Below are 27559 nucleotides of genomic sequence, written 5' to 3'. Positions count from 1 at the left end.
AAGAAAATGAACTGCTATAATTCGACGAACGACATTGGTACAAAGAACTTCATTGAAGTCACATGGGCTGGAGGTTTTATGGAAGCTGTATAACTTTATGCTAATAGGAAGGAAGCTAACGACATGACATACCATTACTAGGTTTAGACCATTATCAGTTATTACACTGCATTTTTCGTGAGCAATTGAAATAGGAAGTGACACTTGACACAAGAAATACTCCACATGTTTGCTTCTGTTTGCCATAATTCTTGAAGTGGTGTACACACTGTGAAATATTATGATCATTCACACTCCGTAATTGTACTTAATTACTGAGAGTTATTCGAACTAAGTCTGTTAGAGGTCATGTATGCATTTATTTTGTTTATAATTCATAATGAGTAGAAGATTTGGGTCAGACGGATTACACAGAGGTTGTGTGTTGACAATGTGTCTTCAGATTGTATGGGAGGATGAACTGAAGTTTGCACTAGGATTTTATCTGTACTTGTTCGAGGAGACTGACTAGAGGAAAGAGTTGTGTTGGAAGTGAGATGATATTGGCAATGAGGTTCATATGTATCGACGTATTGAAGAGGTATTATTGAGGTATTGAGATTATATGAAGTTGATGATTATTGGAGTTTTTGTGGACAAGAGGTAAGGTAAATGATATTGATGATAAGATTTATATGTATCGACGTAAGAGGTATTATTGAAGTATTGAGATAATGTGATGCTGATGATTATTGAGTTTTGGTGTATAAGAGGTAAAGTAAGTGAGGAGCATATTTTTTTTTGGTCTTATGGAACAAGGAGGATGAAGATAGCAGACTAGAACACTAAAGTAGAAGGAAGATAGTCTATACACACACTTTGTTAAATCACTAAGCAGTATATACTTTTTTTTGAAGAGAGGAAGTATTGCATATCTTGGCTCACTGACAGTTGTTCAACAACAGTACATTTGATCTGGCTTGGCAAACATTTTTCTTGACATGATGACTATGACGTTGACTTAACTATTATTGACTGTTATACATTGCTGCCACTACTATTTGATACACATGATGAACATCAGATTTTGACAGAATTGCATTTACACAGTTAACACTATTCAGTTACACAGTAGTGCTTAATGTGGATGAAAGATGAGTGAGTGTGTTTTGTGTGTTTTCCTTTCTTAATCCTACCCACCTATCTCCTAAATATTATTTTATTGTTTGTTGTGGCTTGCACTGACACCCATAAATATTATAGTTTTACTGATATTTGAGTATTTGTAATAGTTAATATGAAAATTATCTGACATCATTTGTGTGTTTGTTATAATTTGTATGTTTAGTGTAAGAGTATTGAGAATAATTTTGTAAAAGTATTTGTATGTGCATTCAAACTATTGTTCATGCCTGAACTGTCTGATTAGTGATAGTGAATATTATGAACTGTTACCTGCACCTCTTCAACATGATTGGTGCCACTAGGACATGTTTAATTTCTGTTGATGAACAGTGTGATCAGTGATAGTGAATATTATGGACTGTTACTTGTACTTTTTCTACATGATTGGTGCCACTAGGACATGTTTAATTTGTGCTTATATACTCTGATGAACAGTGTGATCAGTGATAGTGAATATCATGGACTGCTCTCTGGACCTGCTCATCATTGCTAGGTGCAACTGATGGACTACTTGTATGGAAATGAAGTCACTTGTTGCTGTCTGCACCTACTCAACATTGCTGGGTGCCACTGTTAGAACTGTTTCTACTGAAATAATGTCACTTGTTGCTGTCTGCACCTACTCAACTTTACTGGGTGCCACTGATGGATTGCTTCTACTGAACTAATGTGACTTGTTGCTGTGTGTACCTCTTCAACTTTACTGGGTGCCACAGATGGAACTGCTTCTACTGAAATGATGTCTCTTGTTGGTGTCTGCACCTACTCAACATTGCTGGGTGCCACAGATGGAACTGCTTCTACTGAAATAATGTCACTTGTTGATGTCTGCACCTGCTCAACATTGCTGGGTGCCACTAATGGAACTGCTTCTACTGAAATGAAGTCACTTGTTGGTGTCTGCACCTGCTCAACATTACTGGGTGCACAGATGAAGCTACTTCTATGGAAATGATGTCACTTGCCGGTGTCTGCACCTACTCAACATTGCTGGGTGCCACTGATGGACTGCTTCTACTGAACCAATGTCACTTGTTGCTGTGTGTACCTCTTCAACTTTACTGGGTGCCACAGATGGAACTGCTTCTACTGAAATGATGTCACTTGTTGGTGTCTGCACCTGCTCAACATTGCTGGGTGCAACTGACGGACTGCTTCTACTGAAATGATGTCACTTGTTGGTGCTTGCACCTGCTCAACATTGCTGGGTGCAACTGATGGACTGCTTCTACTGAAATGATGTCACTTGTTGGTGTCTGCACTTGCTCTCAACTTTGCTGGGTGCAACTGATGGACTGTTTCTGCTGAAATGATGTCACTTGTTGGTGTTTGCACCTGTTGACCATTGCTGGGCTGGAATGATCAACTATTTGTTTTTTTTTTTTTTTGAATAATTAAAAGTATTTTATGTGAACATTTGTATAAACTGATTTTTTGTGTATTGTGTGAACTCTTATGTAAAGTCACATGTATGAAAAGAAGTTGTATTGCTTACTGTATTTCATATATTAGGTTATTGAAAGGTCAGTGCAAAGCCAAAATTTTAACTAATTATGTGATATTTAGGTATTAATATTATCTTTTATTTTTGTCTGTATTTTTGTGGACGAATTTGGTGGTATTTTCACCACCAATGCTGGCAAAAAATACCATCAAATTCTGGCCTGTGGAGGAGGGGCATATGAAAGGTGGCTACACTGAGCCACTGCGCCAGAGATTGCGCCAAAGAGTATTATTAAGCCGCCTCCACAGTGATTGTCGAGAGCTCGTAGTAGTCAGTGCCTGTCGAGGTCTCGTGGTAGTCAGTACTTGTTAAGAACTCGTAGCAGAGAGTGTTTGTAGGCAGTGCTTGCTGAGATGTGATATTGAAGAGTTCTGGTTGAGATGTGATAGTAGAGAGACGGTGTGAGATATAATGTAAGGATTAGAGTGATTTTCATCAATATAAATGAGGTAATAAACTCCTTTTCTTTTTATTTCAGTGTCCTAAATAATGCGTCATTACAGGTTCAGTCAACAAAGCATCTGGCGTGTGTTCTTGTATTAGAGTTTAATTTTGCTTTCCTTACGCAATTATAGTATTTGTAATTTTCTTTTATCACGTCAGTATAAATGGTATTTGAAATTTCTTGTCTTGTTGAAGAAGAACCGTGCCAGATGTGTACGTTGAGTCACACTCCCACTCACAGAACAATTACATTTGTGCTTTGGTTTTGTATGTTTTATAGTTGCTGGGGACTTAATTAACTAATTGTGTTAACGAAAATTTTCATTTCATTCTTTGTTGTTGTTCTTTGCAGTCAGATAGCGTAATAATACTAGTCAGGGCCAACCGTTTACGAAACAGCGTAATCGGACTTACAGCTACGAAAAATAAAAAGTATTTTAAATCATATTTAATTAAGCCCCCATGCAATGTCTCGTTTGCTTGTATGAGCACTGTGTTGCCCTACTGGGGCGCCGCATTAGACCTGCAGTCCGTAGAGTGGAAGCTTAAACGCCCCAGGTTGTGGCAGCCAGTTACGTTATGATGTCATTTCAAGTCTTTAGCTTTCGACCAGTGTTTTTCAGGTGTTTATGTGTTAACGACCGATCGAGTGTGACACCAATGTATTTAGGCTGGAAATTGTGCCTAATCCTCTGGTGATAGAAATTAACATAAAGCTGTTGGTTTGCGAATCCGTTGTTTAAGTGGAATGCGCTGACTTCTCTCTTGGGTGCATTTGGTTGGGGCCTCCATGCATGGTAATATGTGTTGAGATTTTCCTAGTCTGCAAACAATATATTTTCTACTTCCTCGAGTGTGCTGGATTGTATGTGGTAAGGTCACCAGCGTAGCAAGACTTTCTGCTAGTAGTGTTTGGCATGTTAATGGTATACAGTACAGGAGCAAGGGTACTATGAAGGATTCTTTTTGTAGTAATTGACTTATTCTGTTTTTGTCTAATGCTACCCTTGAAGTAACGGTTGGTTAACATACACTGAAGAGCCAAAGAAACTGGTACACCTACCTAATATCGTGTGGGGCTCGCGCGAGCACGCAGGAGTGCCGCAACACGACGTGGCATGGACTCGACAAATGTCTGAAGCAGTGATGGAGGGACTTGACGCCATGAATCTTGCAGAGCTCTCCATAAACCAGTAAGCGAACGAAGGGGTGGAGATCTCTTCTGAACAGCACGTTACAAGGCATCCCAGATATACTGAATAATGTTCATGCCTGGGGAGTTCGGTGGCCTGCGGAAGTTTTTAAAATCAGAAGAGTGTTCCTGGAGCCAATCTGGACGTGTGGGCTGTCGCATTGTCCTCCTGGAATTGCCGAAGTCCGTCGTAATGCACAATGGACATGAATGGATGCAGGTGATCAAACAGGATGCTTACGTAAGTGTTACCTGTCAGAGTCGTATCTAGATGTACCGGGGGTCCCATATCAATCCAACTGCACACGCGCCGCACCATTACAGAGCCTCCACCAGCTTGAACAGTCTCCTGCTGGCATGCAGTGTCCATGGATTCATGAGGTTGCCTCCATACCCGTACACGTCCATTCGTTCGATGCAATTTGAAACAAGACTCATTTGACCAGGCAACATGTTTCCAGTCATCAACAGTCCAATGTCGATGCTGACGGGCCAAGGCGAGGCGGAAAGCTTTCTGTCGTGCAGTCATCAAGGGTACAAGAGTGTGCCTTCGGCTCCGAAAGCCCATATCGATGATGTTTCGTTGAATGGTTCGCATGCTGACACTTGTTGATGGCCCAGCATTGAAATATACAGAAAATTTCCGAAGAGTTGCACTTCCGTCACACCGAACGATTCTCTTCAGTCGTCGTTGTTCCCGTTCTTGCAGGATCTTTTTCCGGCCGCAGCAATGCCGGAGATTTGATGTTTTATCGGATTCCTCATATTCACGCTACACTCGTGAAATGGTCGTACGGGAAAATCTCCAATTCATCGCTACCTCGGACATTGTGTTTCATCGATCTTGCCCCGACTATAACACCACGTTCAAACTCATTTAAATCTTGATAATGTGCCATTTTAGTAGCAGTAACCGATCTAACAACTGCGCCAGACACTTGTTATTTTATATGGGCGTTGCCGACCAAAGTGCCGTATTCTGCATATTTACATATCTCTGTATTTGAATACGCCTGCCTAATCAGTTTCTTTGGCGCTCCAGTGTATTTTCCACAAGTTTCGTCAGTTTCTTACTTGGGACATGCTTTTTTTATTTTCACCAGTAATCCATCTAGTCACATAGTATCATATTCTGCTGACAAATCAACTAATCACTCTTGAAGAATCCATATGGAATCATATTGGTGTAACGGGACGATAAGTAGTGATGGAATGCAATCGCATGCAACCGTATACGAAACAGTCTGGCCTGGAGCTTATCGTGAAACTGTCTATCTTCTAAGACGTAGCTGCAGACAGTGTGATAATATGTTTTATAGGCACGAAGAAAACAAATATCCAGAGGCTGAATTTGTCCAATGGTTCCAGGTGGTATCAATTACAATTTCACATACTTTTCAGAAGGGACCATTTACCCTAAAGGAGTGTGATTTTTATGCGGAGACGAAGAATCAAAGAAATCAGGTTATTTTGACCACGTATTGGCCAAAAGCAGCGCTCATACCATAGCTCTCTTACGCCCATTTTCCCACTCTTGCTTGATGTGAGGTAAATATTCCATACTGCTCCCATGAGATCAGGCACACGAGAAATAATCAGGGGTCAGTGAACCACGAACTTCTCGCAGCATAATAAATAACTTTCCAGACAATTTGCCATCTAGATTAACAGCCGTCATAATAGAGTCACCTTATAGTTTTCTTATCTAATTCCCTAAGCATAGCCTGATTTAATTCAACAACTATATATATTTTTGTTGATAGTAATCGTATAACCTCTTCTAAAAAGACTGTTCATTCCTTCAACTGGTTTTCCAAGTCCTTTGCTACCTTCCACAGAATTACAGTGTCACTGAAAAGCCTCAGATTTTTAAATTCTTCTCCATGAATTTCAATTCCGTTTGGAATTTCTGCACAGTTTCCTTCACAGCGTACTCATTGTGCAGACTAACATAGCCTACAGCCGTAGCTCCTCCCTGCTACCTTCAGTATTTCTAAAGATGTATTCCAGTCGACAATGTAAAAATATTTCTGCGAATCTACTAATGATATAAACGTAGGTTTCCTTTTGATATATGGCAGTGATTTTTCATTTTACTGTTCTTGTCCATTATTGACTTTAATATTACGTAGTAACGCAACTGAGTTAAATAATAAATTACTATCTACGTGAATTTTTACGATACCGGAGAAAATTTTCATTTCCTAATACAATCTGCTTAGAAATTGTATCTATGATTGGATTTATATGGAATTTTAAAGCCAGTGAAGCATCAGAAATCGAGAACGACAGATGTACACTATGTGATCAAAAGTATCTGGACACCTCTCTGAAAATGACTTACAAGTTCGTGGCGCCCTCCATCGGTAATACTGGAATTCAGTAAGGTATTGGCCCACCCTTAGCCTTGATGACAGCTTCCACTCTCGCAGGCATACGTTCAATCAAGTACTGGAAGGTTTCTTGGGGAATTGCAGCCCATTTTTCACGGAGTGCTGCACTGAGGAGAGGTATCGATGTCGGTCGGTGAGGCCTGGCACGAAGTCGGCATACCAAAATATCCCAAAGGAGTTCTATAGACTTCAAGTCATGACTCTGCGCAGGCCAGTCCATTACAGGGATGTTATTGTCTTGTAACCACTCCGCCACAGGCCGTGCATTATGAACAGGTGCTCGATAGTGTTGAAAGACGTAATCGCCATTACCGAATTGCTCTTCTACAGTGGGAAGCAAGAAGGTGCTTAAAACATCAATGTAGGCCTGTGCTGTGATAGTGCCACGCGAAACAACAAGGGGTGCAAGCCCCCTCCATGAAAAACACGACCACATCATAACGCCAACGAATTTTACTGTTGGCACTACACACTCTGGCAGATGACGTTCACCGGGCATTCGCCATACCCACACCCTGCCATCGGATCGCCACATTGTGTACAGTGATTCGTCACTCCACAAAACGATTTTCCACTGCTCAGTCGTCCAATGTTTACGCACCTTACACCAAGCGAGGCGTTGTTTGGCATTTGCCGTCGTGATGTGTGGCTTATGAGCAGCCGCTCGACCATGAAATCCAAGTTTTGTCACCTCCCGCCTAACTGTCATAGTACTTGCAGTGGATCCTGATGCAGTTTGGAATTCCTGTGTGATGGTCTGGACAGATGTCTGCCTATTACGCATTACGATACTCTTCAACTGTCGGCGGTCTCTGTCAGTCAACAGACGAGGTCGGCCTGTACGCTTTTGTGCTGTACGTGTCCCTTCACGTTTCCACTTCACTATGACATCGCAAACAGTGAACCTATGGATGTTTATGTGTGTGGAAATCTCGCTTACAGATGTGTGCAACAAGTGACACCCAATCACCTGACCACGTTCGAAGTCCGTGAGTTCTACGGAGCGCCCCATTCTGCTCTCCCACTATGTCTAATGATTACTGAGGTCGCTGAAATGGAGTACCTGGCAGTAGGTGGCAGCACAATGCACTTAATATGAAAAACGTATGTTTTTGGGGGTATCCGGATACTTTCTATCACATAGCACAGAAATTGTTATAGATGGTTCGAGGGAGAAATGGAAGGGTCAGGAGCGGTAACGTTGGCGTGGCTGGAATCTTTATCACGAGGAATTTCCAGCATGACTTCCCGAACCTTCTAAAAAGTTGGCGTATCGATATCGAAAAGTAAGGTGCAGTTTGAGTGAAGAGATAGACCTCGGTTCCGGAGGAATGGACTTATCTATGTCCCTGAAGTGGGATAGACACAAAGTAGTGTTGTTTACAAGGGTTGGGTTCCGTTGTTTGGGGAAGGAGACCAGACAATGAGATCATCGGTCTCATCGGATTAGGGAAGGAAGTCGGCCGTGCCCTTTCGAAGGAACCATCCCAGCATTTGCCTGGAGCGATTTATGGAAATCACGGAAAACCTAAATTAGGATGGCCGGACGCGGAATTGAACCGTCGTCCTCCCGAATGCGAGTCCAGTGTCTAATCACTGCGCCACCTCGCTCGGTGTGCTGTTTACAGGATGAATATATTAGTACATAGTAAAATATTCATAATAGATGTTCCGAGCGTTCGTCATATTTTGCAGTAAAAGAAAGATATTTTGATTGGTTTACATAGGAAAATTGAGGTATCTAATGTAGTAGGTGAGGAAGAGTTTAGTTGCAAGGGTAGCTGTCCATTTGTGACGGAGTACTTCGCCTTATCTAATTGCTATGTGTTAATTTAACAGTAATCTCTACTTAGTTAATTTGTTCCAACGTACGTTTATTGCATATTGATTCAATGGTTTTGACGACACAAATGTGAAACGCACTGTTTGAAAAAAAAAAAAAAGTCGTATACCGGGAAAGACGACGTAGAGTTTGACCCAATGACGAAATATGTCACCTGGGGATAGTAGATGTACTAATGATGCTTTCAACGTTTCCACCAACAGATACTGTAGTGGTATAGTTACCCGTGGGACATTTGTGTCTACCCTTTAATAGGGAATGCTCACAGCCAGAAGGCTCACTGTGGTGCAAACGTGTGGAGCAAGCAGGCAACCATGCTACGGTGAGCCACTCGTGTTTCCTATACCAAACTGGGAGAGTTTGAAAGGGATCAAATCGTGGCCTTTCGATTGGCGGAATGGTCCTTTCGGAGAATTTCCGCACAAGTTGGACGTGCTGCGTCAGTTGTCCTGGTATCAGTGGTCAAGTGAACATCTCACAACCGTAGACGATGTTCCGGACGTCCACGCAGCACAGGCCGCCAGGATCGTCGCATTGTAAGGGCAGCAGTGGCAGATCTTACAGCTACCACAGCACAGATAAGAGGGCTTGTGAGCCCAGACGTGTCAACACGAACTGTTACGACCGGTTATTAACAGTGGGTCTACAGGCATGCATATCTCTAGCCCGTCTTCCACTCACGCCATAACATCTACGTGGAGGGTTCGACTGGTGCCATCGGAAGATTGCTTGCAGGATTGAATGGTGCGCCGTGTTCTTCAGCGATGAAAGCAGATTCTGCCTGAACGCAAGTAATGGTTGTTTGCGTTTACAACGTAGGCTTGGTGAGCGCTGTCACATAGAGTGCATACGTCCAACCATCCCAGGCGTTATGGTCTGAGGTGCGGTAAGCCACAACTGTCGTTTACCTTTGGTATTTCTGAAGCGGACGCCAACCAGCGCTAGCTATTTCCAGAATGTTGATAGACCCGTTCTTTTGCCTGTCTGACAACAGGTGATGTGTTGTTCCCACACGATAATGCTCGCCCACACACTGCCCGTGTAACTCAAAGCGCTCTGCAAGAAATGCAGCAATTTCTCTGGCCAGTACGATTTCCAGATTTGTATCCAGTCGAGCACATGTGGGACATGATGGGACGGGAGGTGACTCGTGCGACTCATCAGCCAACAAATCTTACACAAGTACATGAACAGGTCCAGAACATTAGGCGAAATGTATCCAACGACAGAGTTCACCGTGTGTACGATCTAGTGGATGCCAGAGTCAGCATCTTCAGTGCTGGCCATGGAGGCTACACCACATACTAATGTCGGTGTTTCAGCATGGGTCGATACCTGGTATCTCAGAAACGCTTAGCTATTGATGTGTAGATGTAATCTTTTCATGTACCCCATATGCACTATTGCAAAAATAAATCTTGAATGAACTGGAATCCTCTATAAGTATGTACTATTTTTTTTCTGAGTGAGTGTATTTGAATGTATAAAACCTTTTTGTAAATGTATTCCTTTTATTGTACGTTGGTGTAATGTTAATCCATTGAATGTATGTAATGAAGCATCATGCCCCTAAAGTCAAAAGTAATACCTGTGTTTCGTAATTCAGGTGGGACAATGAAGATACTTGAGGGTGAAATGATGGAGTGAGGTTGACAGACGTGTTTTAGTGGATGAACAATTCACATAATGAAAAAGAAGAAATACTTGGAAGCAGTGCTTAGACTGATATGGGTACGAAAGGATGTACTATAATGATGAGTTACAGTGAAACTATTTAGGGAAATTACCAATGAATATTATCACGGACAGTATTGTCGTTTTAGCATGGGTTGACGAACTGTAAGCTGAGACACAGTGTAGGTAGAAATTATTTAAAGAATCTCGAGGCTGATCAAGAAAGAAGAGAGGCGGATCGATAGATGGTAGAAGAAGATTTCAAAAAAAGAAGTTAAGAACACAAGAGATTGAGAATATTGTTTCATGACAGACAGTAAATACGACAAACTTAATGAGAGTATTGAACTGTTTGGACTCTTGTTGAAGACGTATGAGCAGAAGGTATGCCTTAACATTTTTAGTATTTCAATTTTTTTTGTATTTCGTTTGCACCGCATACATGTGGATTTTTTCCTCTGGTTTCGACATAATTACTGAGTGTATTTAATATTTAAGGATGCCATTGTAATTTTATGTAAAGCCACTGCATTTTATTTTTAAAATATTTTTTTAAAAGGTGTAGTATACAAATGATAGTAATAGACATAGGGCTTGTTGCCACTGACGCCGCATACAGAGGTTAGCTGTATGGAAATTTAAGCAGCAAGCTCAGTTAAACTGTTATATGTAATGTTAATGTGGTACCGTGTGTGATTGTATGTACGATGACTCGGATATAATTGGTATGTAAATTTGCTGTTTACAAGCTAATGCATTTGTGATCTGCTTTTAATTTATACGTTGATGGCTGATTCTCATTGTGTCCTTTTATTCAAATAGTACTGCAGATAGCTACACAGTAGTTGCAATCGATCGGCAATAAACAGATTATAATCTTACTACGGATGCTGTCCTTCCAAATATAATGAATTTCATTAATACGGTCGTGCAGAAAGCTTTTCCTAATGGAAACAACGCTGAAGAGTAATACAAATTGTAAACAGTAAAAGCCTTGTAACACTGCCTTGGAATAGTACCGAGATTAGTTTCACATCTACGTAGTATATTAAGTTCTTTTCCCGCAACGCCGTCGTACATAAGAGTGTAGTCAATTTAAAAATTAAAAAAAAAAAAAAAAACGTATCAGTTCAAGGATAGGCTCTCTTGTCAAAAAAATTATGACGTGCAAAATCCCTGTTGCACTCGTTTTTAAAAAAGAGATTTAATTATTTTTTGCACAAAGTAGGGATAATATAAAAAGTAGATTGGCAATAGAAAGAAAAGCGTTTATGAAGAAGAGAGGTTTGTTAACATCGGATATATATTTAAATGTTACAAAGACTTTTCTGCAAGTACACTCCTGGAAATGGAAAAAAGAACACATTGACACCGGTGTGTCAGACCCACCATACTTGCTCCGGACACTGCGAGAGGGCTGTACAAGCAATGATCACACGCACGGCACAGCGGACACACCAGGATCCGCGGTGTTGGCCGTCGAATGGCGCTAGCTGCGCAGCATTTGTGCACCGCCGCCGTCAGTGTCAGCCAGTTTGCCGTGGCATACGGAGCTCCATCGCAGTCTTTAACACTGGTAGCATGCCGCGACAGCGTGGACGTGAACTGTATGTGCAGTTGACGGACTTTGAGCGAGGGCGTATAGTGGGCATGCGGGAGGCCGGGTGGACGTACCGCCGAATTGCTCAACACGTGGGGCGTGAGGTCTCCACAGTACATCGATGTTGTCGCCAGTGGTCGGCGGAAGGTGCACGTGCCCGTCGACCTGGGACCGGACCGCAGCGACGCACGGATGCACGCCAAGACCGTAGGATCCTACGCAGTGCCGTAGGGGACCGCACCGCCACTTCCCAGCAAATTAGGGACACTGTTGCTCCTGGGGTATCGGCGAGGACCATTCGCAACCGTCTCCATGAAGCTGGGCTACGGTCCCGCACACCGTTAGGCCGTCTTCCGCTCACGCCCCAACAGCGTGCAGCCCGCCTCCAGTGGTGTCGCGACAGGCGTGAATGGAGGGACGAATGGAGACGTGTCGTCTTCAGCGATGAGAGTCGCTTCTGCCTTGGTGCCAATGATGGTCGTATGCGTGTTTGGCGCCGTGCAGGTGAGCGCCACAATCAGGACTGCATACGACCGAGGCACACAGGGCCAACACCCGGCATCATGGTGTGGGGAGCGATCTCCTACACTGGCCGTACACCACTGGTGATCGTCGAGGGGACACTGAATAGTGCACGGTACATCCAAGCCGTCATCGAACCCATCGTTTTACCATTCCTAGACCGGCAAGGGAACTTGCTGTTCCAACAGGACAATGCACGTCCGCATGTATCCCGTGCCACCCAACGTGCTCTAGAAAGTGTAAGTCAACTACCCAGGCCAGCAAGATCTCCGGATCTGTCCCCCATTGAGCATGTTTTGGACTGGATGAAGCGTCGTCTCACGCGGTCTGCACGTCCAGCACGACCGCTGGTCCAACTGAGGCGCCAGGTGGAAATGGCATGGCAAGCCGTTCCACAGGACTACATCCAGCATCTCTACGATCGTCTCCATGGGAGAATAGCAGCCTGCATTGCTGCGAAAGGTGGATATACACTGTACTAGTGCCGACATTGTGCATGCTCTGTTGCCTGTGTCTATGTGCCTGTGGTTCTGTCAGTGTGATCATGTGATGTATCTGACCCCAGGAATGTGTCAATAAAGTTTCCCCTTCCTGGGACAATGAATTCACGGTGTTCTTATTTCAATTTCCAGGAGTGTATTTGTACGGAGTGTAGCCATGTACGGAAGTGATACACGGACGACAAACATTTTAGACAAGAAGAGAAGTTTTTGAAATGTGGTCTACAGAAGAATGCTGAAGATTAGGTGGGTATATCATGTAAGTGATGAAGAGTTATTGAACAGATATGGACACAAAAGAAATTTGCAGCGCAACCTGACTAGAACAAGGGATCCGTTGGTGGGCTACATTCTCAGGCATCAGGGGCTCTCTGGAGGGAAGTGTGGAGAGTAAAAATCGTAGAGGAAGACCATGAGATGAATACAGTAAGCAGATTCAGAAGAACGTAGGTTGGGGTGCTATTCAGAGAGAAGATGCTTACACAGAATAGAGCGGCATGGAGAGCTGCATCAAACCAGTCTTTGGACTCAAGACCACAACAACAACGCCCAAGTCACGTTTTTCACAGCCGTAGAAGTGAGTCTGAGATAATTTTTGTGCGTGTATCGTGATTTACACAAAAAAACTACATATAGTTACTTCTGATAATGTTGACGAAGACGAATAAACAATAGCAGCATTGATAAGGTAGAAAGGAAGGTTGGGGTTGAATGTCTTGTTGACATCAAGTACGTTAGAGACACAGCTGAAGCTGGGATTTCAGAAGGGTGGGAAGAAATCATTTGTTTCCTTAATGGACTGATCATAGCGTGTCGGACCTCCTTTTCCCGGCATAGTGCCTTATCTCGACATGCCATGGACCCAACAAGACGTTGGAAGTTCCCTGCAGAAGTATTGAGCCTTGCTGCCTCTACAGCCATCCATAATTTCGAAAGTGTTTCCAGTCCATAATTTTGGGCATGAATTGACCTATCGATTATGTCCCACAAATATTCATTGGGATTCACGTCGGGCAAACAGTATGGCCAAATCATTCACTCGAACTGTCCAGAATGTTCTTCAAGCCAATAGCGAACAATTTTCAGGCCCTGGAACAACAAAGGAGTTCAGGAGATCTCTCCATAACACTTTTTCTAACGTCCGCTGGTTCGGAGAACAGGCCGCTGCTAGCACCAACTGCTGCAGCTCAAGAAGAGGCTTCGGTGCATTCCTACAGGCAGCTGCCTGCGGCCGCAGTCAGAGACTTTGTGGCTCCGGCGCACATGTGGCGGGGGCGGCCAGCGCTAACGATACAGACAAAAGCTACACATGCACGACAGTGCGCAACTCCAGTGAGCTACAGAAGAAAGCGAGACAAATGATGGCTCTCCTGAACGAAGACGAGTGCGTGTTGCTTGTCCGAAAGTGCAGCTGTGCTGCCTAAGACACACCGCCAGCAGTCAACCCTGCAAGCTCTCGCCGTTCTGAGAGAAACATATCAGTGTAATAGTTGCATTTAACATCAATGCTCCCTTCATAAACGAGTATGTATTAAAAGAAGTACATTAATGACAATAATGAAACAGTCATGATTCGACGAAAATAGGCATAATCCATTTTCTTTTTAATTTTATGTTCGCCCCCGGTAGCTGAGTGATTGCCGCCACGGTAGCTCAGTGTGTTCGGTCAGAGAGCCGGTTGGCCTCTGTAATAAAAAACTGAGTGGAACGATCAACCACCGAACTTGAACAGGATGTCTTGCAACGTCCGCAAAACCAAACACAACGATAATTTAAAAAAAAAATTAAAAAATTTAAAAAAAAGTAGACAGCGCGACGGAATGTCAATCCTAAGGGCCCGGGTTCGATTCCCGGCTGGGTCGGAAATTTTCTCCGTTCAGGAACTGGGTGTTGTGGTGTCCTAATCATCATCCTTTCACGCCCATCTACGCGCAAGTCGCCGAAGTGGCGTCAAATCGAAAGACTTGTACCAGGCGAGCGGTCTACCCGACAGGGGGCCCTCGTCACACGACATTATTATTATTTTAATTTTATGAGGAAAACTGGCATAATTCGAGAGCATTACACATGTTCAAATTATAAACTGTCGTGCAGAGGGTATTATATTCTTCCCAGATGGCTGAATTAGAATACGAGGGAGTAGAAATCTCTTCTGAAGAGCACGTTATAAAGGCATCCCAGATATGTTCAATAATGTGGTGGCCAGCGGAAGTGCTTCAACTCAGAAGAATGAATGGCTGCAGGTGATGAGACAGGATGCTTACGTACGTGTCACCTGTCGGAGTCATTTCTAGACGTATCAGGGATCCCGTATCATTCCATCTGAACACACCCCACACCATTACAGAGCCTCCACAAGCTTGAACAGTCCTCTGCTGACATGCAGGTCCATGGATTCATGAGGTTGTCTCCACACCCGTACATATCCATCCTCTCGATACAATTTGAAACGAGACTCGTGCGACCAAGCAACATGTTTCCAGTCATGAACAGTCCAATGTCGGTGTTGACGAGCCCAGGCAAGGCGTAAAGCTTTGCGTCGTGCAGTCATCAAGGGCACGCGAAAGGGCCTTCAGCTCCGAAAACCCATATAGATGATGTTTCGTTGAATGGTTCGCACGATGACACTTGTTGATGGCCCAGCATTGAAATCTGGACAATTCGCGGAAGGGTTGCTCTTCTGTCACGTTGAACGATTCTCTTCAGTCGTCATCGTTCCCATTCTTGCAGGATCTTTTTCCGGGCGCTACGATGTGGGAGGTTCGATGTTTTACCGGATTCCCGATATTCACGGTACACTCATGAAATGGTCGTACGGGAAAATCGCCACTTCATCGCTACTTCGAAGATTCTGTGTCCCATCGCTCGTGCGCCAACTATAACACCACGTTCAAACTCACTTAAATGTTGATAACCTGCCATTGTAGCAGCAGTAACCGATCTAACAACTGCGCCAGACACTTGTTGTCTTATATAGGCGTTGCCGACTGCAGCACCATATTCTGCCTGCTTACTTATCTCTGTATTTGAATACGGACGCCTATATAAGTTTCTTTGGCACTTCAGTGTAGTGTAGAACGGCATCTATACAGTCATTCTTTCACGTTTGAAAGCATTCCTCCTCGTTATTTTGTAACATCCAAAGTCGGTAAAACAACTGTGAACTATTTGCACCCAAAGCTTTAAGCTGTCATACCATTCCTTGTAATAGAACCTTCTAACGTGGCGTAGTAGAGAGCCCTATAAGATTTTACCGTCTCTCTCTTCTGATATATCGGAAACAAATACCACCTCTGTGCCAACATCGAACATATTTGCCCCCACCCCCCACGCCCCACGCCCCCACCCCCAATAACTCGCTTCCGTGGACCTGTATGTGTCTAAAGTTTTCATTCCATTCCTGTACTTAGTGACATTGTTCCATATACCACTGCCGTCTAGCATATTTTTGCACATTTGCCAAAGGTAGGCGGAAAAGTGGACGGCCCGCACGTAACACATGCCGTAATAAACGGGGACGGGCTGTCACCCCTGATAATGTATGATGTGTTCCACTGTTCCACTGTTGCGTCAGAGCAGAGGAGGACGAATATCTGTCCTGCAGCGCCATTCGGATGAGATGTCGACCTTCTCGGGGCGTGCTGGGGATGGTTCGATCTGACCCATCTCGTCACCTTCTGTGGCCTTCCGTGAACCATTCTTCACACATGTGTTGCACTGCCGAAACACTTCGTTCTACACGAGCAGAAATTTCGCAGATGGGTGCATCACATTATCTCATGACAGTAACGCACTCTCTTTCAAACCCACTGATTTGAAGGTACGGTTAGCGGATACGTCTGCGAGGCATCCTACACGTCTGCTCGACCCACACTGGTCCATTATCTCCGGTTTAAGTGCCAACGAGAGCCGCAGGCCCATTTTACTAGCAGGTGGTGTTGTGCCGCGATATCTATGTTCCTTGAACCCGCTGGCCGACGTGGTTGGAACGCTAATCATTTCTGCGGAACATACTGCTGTACTTGTTCTGTTAACGTGAACGTCCTGTCTCTAGTTGTTCAAGGCGTTCTGGTTTTCTTTTTTATGAACATGAGTGTAGAAATAATTTCCATAATACCTGCTTCATGTAAATACTGAGTGTGTTGTCTGTCAAAAGCAAAGCTTGTTCGACGTGGTGAGCTCTCACAAGGTGATGTTCTTACTGACCGGGCACGTATCTGTCCCGTTTGTCTTATCACATGTTGAAGGTTCAAATGGCTCTGAGCACTATGAGACTTAACATCTTAGGTCATCAGTCCCCTAGAACTTAAAACTACTTAAACCTAACTAACCTAAGGACATCACACACATCCATACCCGAGGCAGGATTCGAACCTGCGACCGTAGCGGTCGCGCGGTTCCAGACTGAAGCGCCTAGAACCACTCGGCCACTGCGGCCGGCTCATGTTGAAGGATACTGAGGTTTCTATTGATCTATATGACAGACAGAACAACATGACTAGCGTATGGACAACGGAGGAGTGTGCGTTTTAATACAGCTAACGTAGCAGTTTTATGTGCGTCCATTTTCGTGAAGAAACTATATTGTTTGTGAGCCAACTAAAGCCTACAATTGCCGCAGGAAAGCCCTGAGAGAGCGCAAAATAACGTTTACTAGATCCTTCCGTGCTGTGCCGTTTGCCGACGGCGCGGTGTCACGTAACGTTTGGTATCCCTTATGTGTGCACGGCGACATTAGGTGCATCGTACTGTGGGCTGACTGTTTTTCGTTACACGGTATGATTCGGAGACCTCTAGCGGCAGAAGACTTCAAATATGCATACATGAAGAACAATGATGTAGAATGTTAATAACGCTCGTTTTATTTAAAAATCTTTAGGAATTTTCACATTATAAAAATATGGAGCTATTACTTTTTAGCACACTACCGCAAGTGTCCCGATAGTTCGTGTATCAACGCAGACTGTCCAATTTGTTCACAACACTGGCAGGCAGGTAAGACGGAGTAAAAACAGTGATCGTACAGGACGTTAACTGCAAGGTCCGAAGACGATTATCACTCATTGTCAGTGACGTACGGTTTCACACTCGACAGTAGGTACTGCTGTCAGAGAGGCAGATTCATCTCAAACAGCTTCCGAGCGAACGTTCCGAAGAGAAACTGCGTGCAGCGGTCATTTGGATCTGGCTACTTCTCAAAAGGCCATTGTCCACATGACAGGTAATGCTGCTGGCCAAGGAACAAAGAAACTGGGCAGCAGCTTGCTGGAGGCGATGTGTGTGCTCAGACGAGTTGCGACTTCACCTCTTTACAAATGATGCAAGGCGTGTAGCGCAACAGCGGCCTGATGAGGCACTTAACCCACATCGTGGCTGTGGTAAGTTCCTATGGGACCAAACTGCTTAGGTCATCGGTCCCTAGGCTTACACACTACTTAATGTAACTTAAACTAACTTACGCTACGGACAATACACACACCGACGAGCGAACAGAGGACTCGAACCTCCGACGGGTAGAGCCGCGCGAACCGTGGCAAGGCGACTGAGATCGCGCGGCTACCCCACACGGCAACCCGCATAGTGTGGTGAGTGTAGTCCAGGCTGGAGTTGGCAGTGTTTTCCGTACCAAGACTTGTCCGTCAACATGACAGATCTGTCTCCAATAGAGCACGTATGAGACATCATCCCGACGACAACTCTAGCGTTATTCACAAGTTGCTAGTTCTGCAAGGTTCGCAGGAGAGCTTCTGTAAAGTTTGGAAGGTAGGAGACGAGGTACTGGCAGAAGTAAAGCTGTGAGTACCGGTCGTGAGTCGTGCTTCGGTAGCTCAGTTGGTAGAGCACTTGCCCGCGAAAGGCAAAGGTCCCGAGTTCGAGTCTCGGTCGGGCACACAGTTTTAATCTGCCAGGAAGTTTCATGAATTGATATGTTTATTACGTTTCTGTTTTATCGAACACTCAGATCACGCGATCACACCTCGACCAGCCCGCTAAATTACCTGTTCTCAGCCCCATAGAAATCTTTGGAACTATACTGGCAGAAAAAAAAATCGCAACACCAAGAAGGACTTGTGCGACGTAAGATACACATTGGTAGACGTGTTTCCACATGTGAAAGATGACGACTGTTCAGATTTTGCCGCACTGTGAGGATGCAAATCAGGGTTGCATTAAATATACACTGTAACGGTCGTGAGCGTTAGTCACCTTTCAAATTGGACGTGGTGAGTTGATGTTTGTCAAGAATGCCTTTAAGGTGCCAAAGCCGCCATTATGAAGACAAGAGTGCGTTTGAAAGAGGTCGTCTAATAGGGTTACGAGAATCTGTGTATCCCTTCTGCGATATTGCAGAAAGACTTGACAGGTATGCAGCCACAGTACATGATTGTTGGCAGCGGTGGTCAATAAGTATGTAAAGAGACGGGGCTCTGTCCGGACTGCTACGTGGCACTGCCGAGAGGAAGACCATCGTGTTCGGCGTATGGCTAGAGCGCATAGTGCTGCATCTGCAGCAGCAATGTGAGCACCAGTTGGCATCACAGTGAAACAATGAACCATCACATATCGGTTACATCAAGGACAGCCCGAGTGATACCCCCTGTTGCATGCATTCCACTGACATGAAAACATCGCCAAATGCGACTTCAGTGCTGTCAAACGAGAATCAAAAATGGCTCTGAGCACTATGCGACTTAACTTCTGAGGTCATCAGTCGCCTAGAACTTATAACTAATTAAACCTAACTACCCTAAGGACATCACACACATCCATGCCCGAAGCAGGATTCGTACCTGCGACCGTAGCGGTCTCGCGGTTCCAGACCGTAGCGCCTAACACCGCTCGGCCACACCGACCGACGAAGCGAGAATCCATTTGAAGACAGGGTGGAGGATCGTTACGATTCCTGACAAAAGCTGATTCTGCCTCGGTGCCAGTGACGCCCGTGTGTTGGTTATCCCACACCCCCTGACTGCAAGTCTATGCGTCAGTCTGGCGATTCGACCTGTTACACTGCCATTCGTGAACAGTATACTAGGAGGTATTTTCCAACAGCATGACGCTCGCCCTCATAACGCTTTTGTAACCCAATGTGCTCTTCAGAGTGTCGACATGTTGCCTCGGCCTGCTGAATCACCAGATCTGTCTCCAATAGAGCACATATGAGACATCATCCCGACGACAACTCTAGCGTTATTCACAACCAGTATTAACTGCCCTGTGTTGACTGACCACAAACTGACATCCGGCTCCTGTACGACAAAACTGCATGCACGTTTGCAACGTTGCATTCAAGACAGTGGGGGTTACACTGGTTATTAATGTACCAGCATTTCACACAAGCAATGACTAATCTCGTGCTTGTAATAACCAATGAAATGTTGAACAATTAACTATGTTATCTACAAATGTGTATTTCCGAAATCTCATTACTGTAAATTAATTTTTTTTGTTGTAGCCGTTTTTTCCGTCGTTGTATCTCGAACATGGGGTGATACCTAAGCAGTTTGGACTTCCGCAAGTTTGTAGCTGTGTGGGGAGTGGTATCTTATGGATACAGCAATCGCGAAGAGAAATGTGGAACAGGGTATTACCAATGGGAGAGCCTGTGGTACCACGATAGTGGCTTGATGGCTCCTCGGGGTGACTAATATTTTGTCCAGTGACCTTGTGACGTAATCCTCGAACGACCAAGCATAGGCAAAACTTTCTCCTCCATTTTTCTTTAATTAAAAAATTATAACGAACATCCTACACTGAAGTGACAGAATCATGGGATATTGATATGCACAAATACGGATGGTGGTAGTACCACGCACACAAGGTATAAAAGGGCAATGAATTGGTGGGACTGTCATTTGTACTCATTTGATTTATGTGGAAAGGTGTCCAAAGCTATTATGGCCGCACGACAGCAATTAACAGAAATTAACGCGGAGTGGTAGTTGGAGCTAGACCCAAGGGACATTCCACTTCTGAAATCGTTAGGGAAGACAGTATTCCGAGGCGTACAATGTCAAGAGTGTGACGAGAATAACCAATTTCAGGCGTTACCTCTCACCAGGAACAAAGCAGTGACCGACGGCCTTCACTTGACGATCGAGTGTAACGGCGTTGTAATAGAGTTGTCAGTGCTAACTGACAAACAACGCTGCGCGAAATAACCCGCAGAAATCAATGTGGGATGTATGATGAACGCATCTGTTAGAACAGTGCGGCGAAATTAGGCGTTAATGGACTACGGCAGCAAACGACCGACGCGAGTATCTTACCTAACAGCACGACATAACTTACAGCGCCTTTCCTGATGTCGTGACCCTATCGGTTGGATCCCAGACGACTGGCTAACCGTGGCCTGATCAGATGAATCCCGATTTCAGCTTGTAGGAGCTGATGGTAGGGTTCGAATGTGGTGCAGACCCAACGATGCCATGGATACAAGTTGTGAACGAGGCACTGGGCAACGTGGTGGTTGCTCCATAGTGGCGTGGACTATGTTAGCAATTAATGGATTGGTCCTCTGGTCCAACTATACCGATCATTGATTGGAAATATTTATGTTCGGCTACTTGGAGACCATTTGCAGTCATTCATGGACACCATGATCCCAAACAACATCGAAATTTTCATGAATGAGAATGCATCGTCACCGAGCCAGAATTGTTCGCGACTGATTTGGAGAACATTCTGGACAATTAGATCTAATGATCTGACCACCCAGATCGCCCGACGTGAATCCCGTCGAACATTTATGGGACATAGTCGAGAGGTCAGTTAGTGCACAAAATCCTGAGCCGTCAATACCTTCTTAATTGTGGACGGCTATAGAGGCAGCATGGCTCAGTATTTCTGTAGTGGACTTCCAACGATACGTTGAGTCCATGCCACGTCGAGTAGCTGCACAAAGCCGCACAAAAGGACGTCCGACACAATATTAGGATGCATCCGATGACTTTCGTCACCTCAATGTATGCTTACGGGCATTTTTATATTTGTCTTCCAAGTTATAGACTATTAGTCGGTTAAAATGTAAAAAAAAATGGAAATAAAAAATACAACTTCTATGGTCAAGGGCATATTTTGACCTGGGCTAGTACTAACTGTGACCATAATTCTTTTTGTGTGTAAATTTCAATTGGCAGCCGCTGCAAGCAGTAACTGCATTATCTCAGTCTGAGAACTTCGATTTTGTCAAGTAATTTTGTTGCTATGTCTTTGTTACCTTTTTGAACTATTCCATTTTCTTAGTCACGTGCACATATTCCATCCGTTATTCAGCATCAGCCATTTTGCATGCACGGGTAATTGTCATCCACGGATTACAGTATACTCTTCTGTTGAAGAGTGTTTGTTGATAGTATTCAATATACGTAACCTATATTTGTGCGAGTGCCTTTATTTCTGTTTTTAAAGCTTTATGTCAAGAGAAAAAATGTTTCATTCAGTTATTAGAGCAAAGAGTGAATAGACAGAATAAATGTAAGGACAGACTGAATGTTTCTAGTTTATACAAACTTTCAGTGTCCAATTTTTGACCACTATTGCTTGTTATACCTTTCATAAGGAAAAATAGTTTATTAACTTGTAGAATTTCGGACACCCTATAAGTTCCAAACATTACATTATTGGTTATAATGTCAGTGAGCACTTTTAAACTGGTCTCACATTTCAAACACAATCACTTAAAAGAAATACATGTTACAAGATTTGTAGCATATTGTAAAGCCGACAAATTTCGCTCTTGGTTGGTGCTCCATGTAACCTAAAACACCTTGATGCCTGCAGGTGTGATGTAGCGGCAGAGGCCCAAGGACCGTTGTCTATTGTCGCGAATATTGAAATGGCGTCTTATCGATGCTACATTACGGACACACCTATGCGAATGGAGACTTCAATAATATAAAAAGAAGAACTGTATACTAGTACATGTAATATCTTTCGAATCTAATTTATTTGTAAAAAACTGTATTTTGCACCACAGCAGTCTACCCCTTCTTCATAAAGGTTATTCGTTTCAGTCAGCAATAAACCACTGTTCTTAAAAGAGCCCTGCAGCCTCGTGGCCCAACAAAGCGGTCTGCGTGCGGCTGCCGTGTAAGATAGAAAGTGCAAATGCACATCGCTTAGCTTGGCGGAAGTTACCCGAAGATCACGGATGCTGCCTTGCCAAATGACGCAGCCAAGAGAGCACTGTTCAAGGCCATGAGGATGTAATGCGCACGTGCCCACTTGCACGCACACTGAGAATTTGCAGTGTGTCCATGTGTGATGCCCTTTCCTTACCACCACACCATGCCTTTTCGCCCGATTTCAGTTCAGTGCAGTTAACATTACCGAGTGTAACGAGCCCTGTTTGTTCAGTTGCTTAGCTGACACACGAGAACCTACTTTGTAGCTGGACTGACGTTTTTTGTTAATCATAAATATAGCTGACAATTATAATTAGCTGTCACGTTCCTCAACGTAAATAGTTTCGGTAGAGAGTACGATTTCAGCTGTAGACTGAAAGCGAGCATTATTTTGCCAGCTATCTATTTACAAAAATTTCCAGTTTGACTGTTAAATCAGTGTCATCCAGTTCTCGATTAATTTTCGTTGTACATAATCACAATGAGATGACAAAAGTCGTGGGATACCGACATGCACATATACAGATGGCGGTAGTACTGCGTAGACAAGTTATAAAAGGGCAGTGCATTGGCGGAGCTGTCATTTGTACTCAGGTGATTCATGTGAAAAGGTTTCAGACGTGGTTGAGGCCGCACGACAAGAGTTAGGAATTTTCACGCGGAATGGTAGTTGTAGCTAGACCCAAGGGACATTCCATTTCGGAAATCGTTAGGGAATTCAGTAATCCGAGATCGACAGTGTCAAGGACGCGCCAAGAATATCAAATTTCAGGCATTACCTCTCACTACGAACAAAGCAGTGGTCCACGGCTTTCCTTAACGACCGAGAGTAGCGGCGTTTGCGTAGAGGTCTCAGTGCTAACAGACAGTCAAGACTGGGTGAAATAACCGCAGAAGTAAATACGAGGCGTGCGACGAATGTATCCGTTAGGACAGTGCGGCGAAATTTGCTGTTAATGGGCTATTGTAGCAGACGATCGACACGAGTGCCTTTACTAACAGCACAACATCGCCTGCTGCGCCTTTCCTGGGGTCGTGACCACATCGGTTGAACCCTAGACCACTGGAAAACAGTGGCCTGGTTAGATGAGTCCCGATTCCAGTTGGTAAGAGCTGATAGCAGGGTTCGAGTGCGGCACAGACCGTACGAAGCCATGGACCCAAGTTTTCTACAAGGCACGGTGCAATGTGGTGGTGCGTCCATAACGGTGGGGTATGTGTTTATATGGAATGGATTGGGTCCTCTGTCCGACCAGCCTGCAACAAGGCGTCGTTGCGTATCATCGGATGTAGTTTGCATGTCCTTGTAAACAGTGTCTTTCAGCTTTCGCCTAGGAAAAAAATCTAAGGCATCAAATCCAACGATTATCCGAAGTAATTGGGGGAAATGGGTGTTTGGAAAACTTTTTAGATCGGATAATCGAACTGTATTTGCCAAAAAAAGTACTGTACAGTAAATTTATTCATAAAAACAGGCCCTCCAAGTTTTTCGTCGAACTGCATTACCTTGTCACACAGAATGGGACCTGAGATAGGTTCTCCTTCCGATCTCTTTTGTGTAAACCACTTGTAAACAGCATCATCTAGTTCTGTGTTAGTGGCGAGCTTCATACTTTTACGGCTCGTTGATCCATCAGTAGAATCAAGCATAGCTATAAAGTTTGCTATGCTCGTCTTTTGTTTTTTTTTTATATCCGTAGTTGTCGACTTCCCACCTTGTACTCATTGGATAAAGTGGTTGCAGATTCACCTTCTTCTAACCTTTTAATAACCTCGTACTTGTCCCTTATAGAAAGGACAACACGTTTACGTTTCAGCATTTTGTATCGTCAAGTTCACTTCTTCACGCAGCAGCACACAAGTGGTCGTAACAGAGAACAGAAGGTGACTGTTTGCACCGTGAGAAGCTCTTCAGCCGGCCGGAGTGGCCGTGTGGTTCTAGGCGCTACAGTCTGGAGCCGAGCGACCGCTACGGTCGCAGGTTCGAATCCTGCTCGGGCATGGATGTGTGTGATGTCCTTAGGTTAGTTAGGTTTAATTAGTTCTAAGTTCTAGGCGACTGATGACCTCAGAAGTCGCATAGTGCTCAGAGCCATTTTTAAAAGCTCTTCTTGGGGGGCGCGCAGTCTTTCAAACTGCGCTGAGGGGCACGCCTCAAATCTAAGCTGGTGCAGCTGTTGCTGTGAACAGCTTTGATACTGCCGCTACTTCTACTGCCAGTGCCAAGCCGACAGAAGTGTGCTGATTGTTGAAACACAGCGACTCGCTGCTTGGCCGGTCAGCAGCGCCTTGTGAAGGCCCCATTAGAAGCAATGTTCCGCCAGCGGTGGCCCAGTGTGGCGACTACTGTGGGAAACGTGGTTTGGGAGTGAGGGGGATGATGGACGGTAGGGTGGGAGAGTAACAGGTGCGAGCGGGTACACAGTACGGTTAAGCGGTCGTTCGGTTGACCGACGTTCGGATAATCGACGCCCTACTGTAATTCGTTAGGACATGGTCTAGTTCTTCGTGTACTATGGGCTGGACATCCATCATGTTAGTACCACAGCTTTCCCGTAGTCTGCTGAGGAACGTGTTCTAGCATACGTTGAAAACGATCTGTTAGGAGGCTGCGATACTTGTGCGAGTTGAGCATCCCGTCTATGAGAAACGAGGCTGTGACCTGACGGTTCACTGTCACATACCCCGCGTTTACACAATATGGACGCTGACGTTCCACCTGAGGAAATGAAAGCGGTCTATAAACAGACCAACAGCGCATGGTTCGGCGGTGTACCTGGCCATGGTTAATAAATGTGCCTTCATCACTGAACAAGATACATGATGCATCTGGAGTATCTTTTCTTAACGCCCATGCACAGAAGTTAACACGATTCTCACAATCGTGTCCATGCAGCTCTTGATGGAAAGAGATGTGGCAGGGATGGAACCTATGTCGATACAGAATGCGCAGGACATTTACCTAATTCACGCCACTTCCTCGAGCGATTGTGCGGAAGCTAACATACAGGATAACTGCAAGAGCAACAAGAACATTAATTTTCACCTCTTCTGTCGTCACTTGTTTCTTTCTGTTACGTTGTCTAGGTGTTACTTTCACGTAACTGGTTGAAGAGGTTGATAAATGATTGGCAAGATGGATGACACCTGTAGGGCATACCTTGCCGCATACACCGTGCAAGAACGAACTGCATTCTTCCTAGACTGTCCATACACCATGAGCATGTCGGCTTTTTATGCATTCGTAAATCTCATCGCCAAACACGACCTACTGCTTGGACTATCACACACTAATTGATTAGCAAGTCGCAATACACTCAAGGAACACACAAGCACATTGCAAGCAAGCATAATAACATCGTATCTAGCAACTATGCAGGTTGAGTGGCACAAACAAGTGTCGGGGTGGAAACTTTTCAAAATACGATATCTCATATACGATTCTCACTAGACTCCTGCAACAAACAAAACTGGCACTCTAATTTGCCCACTTTTAATTTGTTAATGTCAATCGGAATTGTTCCATTTCAGAAAATGTGTGTTCGGACAAAAAATGCAATTTCTGTTATTACCATCTGTTGACTGGCTAACAATAAAGGCACCTGACCACCAATCCATTCTGAGAAAACCACATATCAATAGCATTTTCCATTTCCGCAATATTTGCGGTGCAAGTTTTGGGTGATCACCCTGTATAGAACACCAAAACACGTGCTCCTTAGGTCATTTTCCACCACAATTATCCCTGTTTGGGCTTCGATTTAACAACGCTCACTTCTCTCGACTTTAAGGTGGCTGCCGCAAGGCAAGTGACAGCTGTACTTTACACTACGGTCGGTACGTCAGGAGGCTGGCTTTGTCGAGTAAAGCTTCAAACCAACAACTGTGCGATGAATAAGTTTAAAAAATTGGAAAATAAGGTGACAAAAATCATACTAACAGTAGTCATTCTGCGTACGAAAAATTCACATTGTTTTACAGAAAAAGCAGACCTCTGTTAATTCTCAAATGGTTCAAATGGCTCTGAGCACCATGGGACTCAACTTCTGAGGTCATTAGTCCCCTAGAACTTAGAACTAGTTAAACCTAACCAACCTAAGGACATTACAAACATCCATGCCCGAGGCAGGAGTCGAACCTGCGACCGTAGCGGTCTTGCGGTTCCAGACTGCAGCGCCTTTAACCGCACGGCCACTTCGGCCGGCTGTTAATTCTCATTCATTGATGTATTGAAGAATCACATCATTTGGAGGTTCATAAAAGCGTGCGTTCCGCGTACCTTGTTAGTGTTTAGTGCGGTGTCGATTGCCGCCCAGTTTCAGCGCACGGCGGTGCAGTCTCTGCACGGCAGCGGAGAGCTGAGAACAGAGCGGCTTTCGTCCTCAGCTGTTGCGATAAGACTGCGGGAAGCCTCTCCGGAAGTTTGTCACCAGACCAGGCGCACCATTTCCCTGAGTTCCCCCACATCCACAACGTCGACCAATCGTCGTGTAGCACGACACATTTCTTTCACCTGGTTACGTGTATGAGAAAACACCCTAATACTCATAACACTTCCACTATGAGTAATCTGCTCAGGGATCAGAATTATGCAGA

At 44.4% G+C, this 27559-nt stretch overlaps 1 protein-coding gene across 1 annotated transcript in view; it reads right to left on the bottom strand.

Moving 5' to 3' along the window:
• LOC124595462 overlaps positions 1-27342 on the bottom strand; it is a 287251-nt gene extending 259909 nt beyond the window's left edge. Inside the window, exon 1 of the mRNA XM_047134211.1 lies at positions 27243-27342. The gene's annotated coding sequence lies outside the window, so the exon portion shown is untranslated. The remainder of the gene's footprint in view (positions 1-27242) is intronic.
• Positions 27343-27559: the final 217 nt, after the last annotated feature.

This window comes from Schistocerca americana, chromosome 2, assembly GCF_021461395.2.
Source record: "Schistocerca americana isolate TAMUIC-IGC-003095 chromosome 2, iqSchAmer2.1, whole genome shotgun sequence".
In the NCBI taxonomy this organism is placed as follows: Eukaryota; Metazoa; Arthropoda; class Insecta; order Orthoptera; family Acrididae; genus Schistocerca; species Schistocerca americana.
Note: the sequence above shows the minus strand (reverse complement) of the source record. Positions and strands in the feature narration are given on the sequence as shown.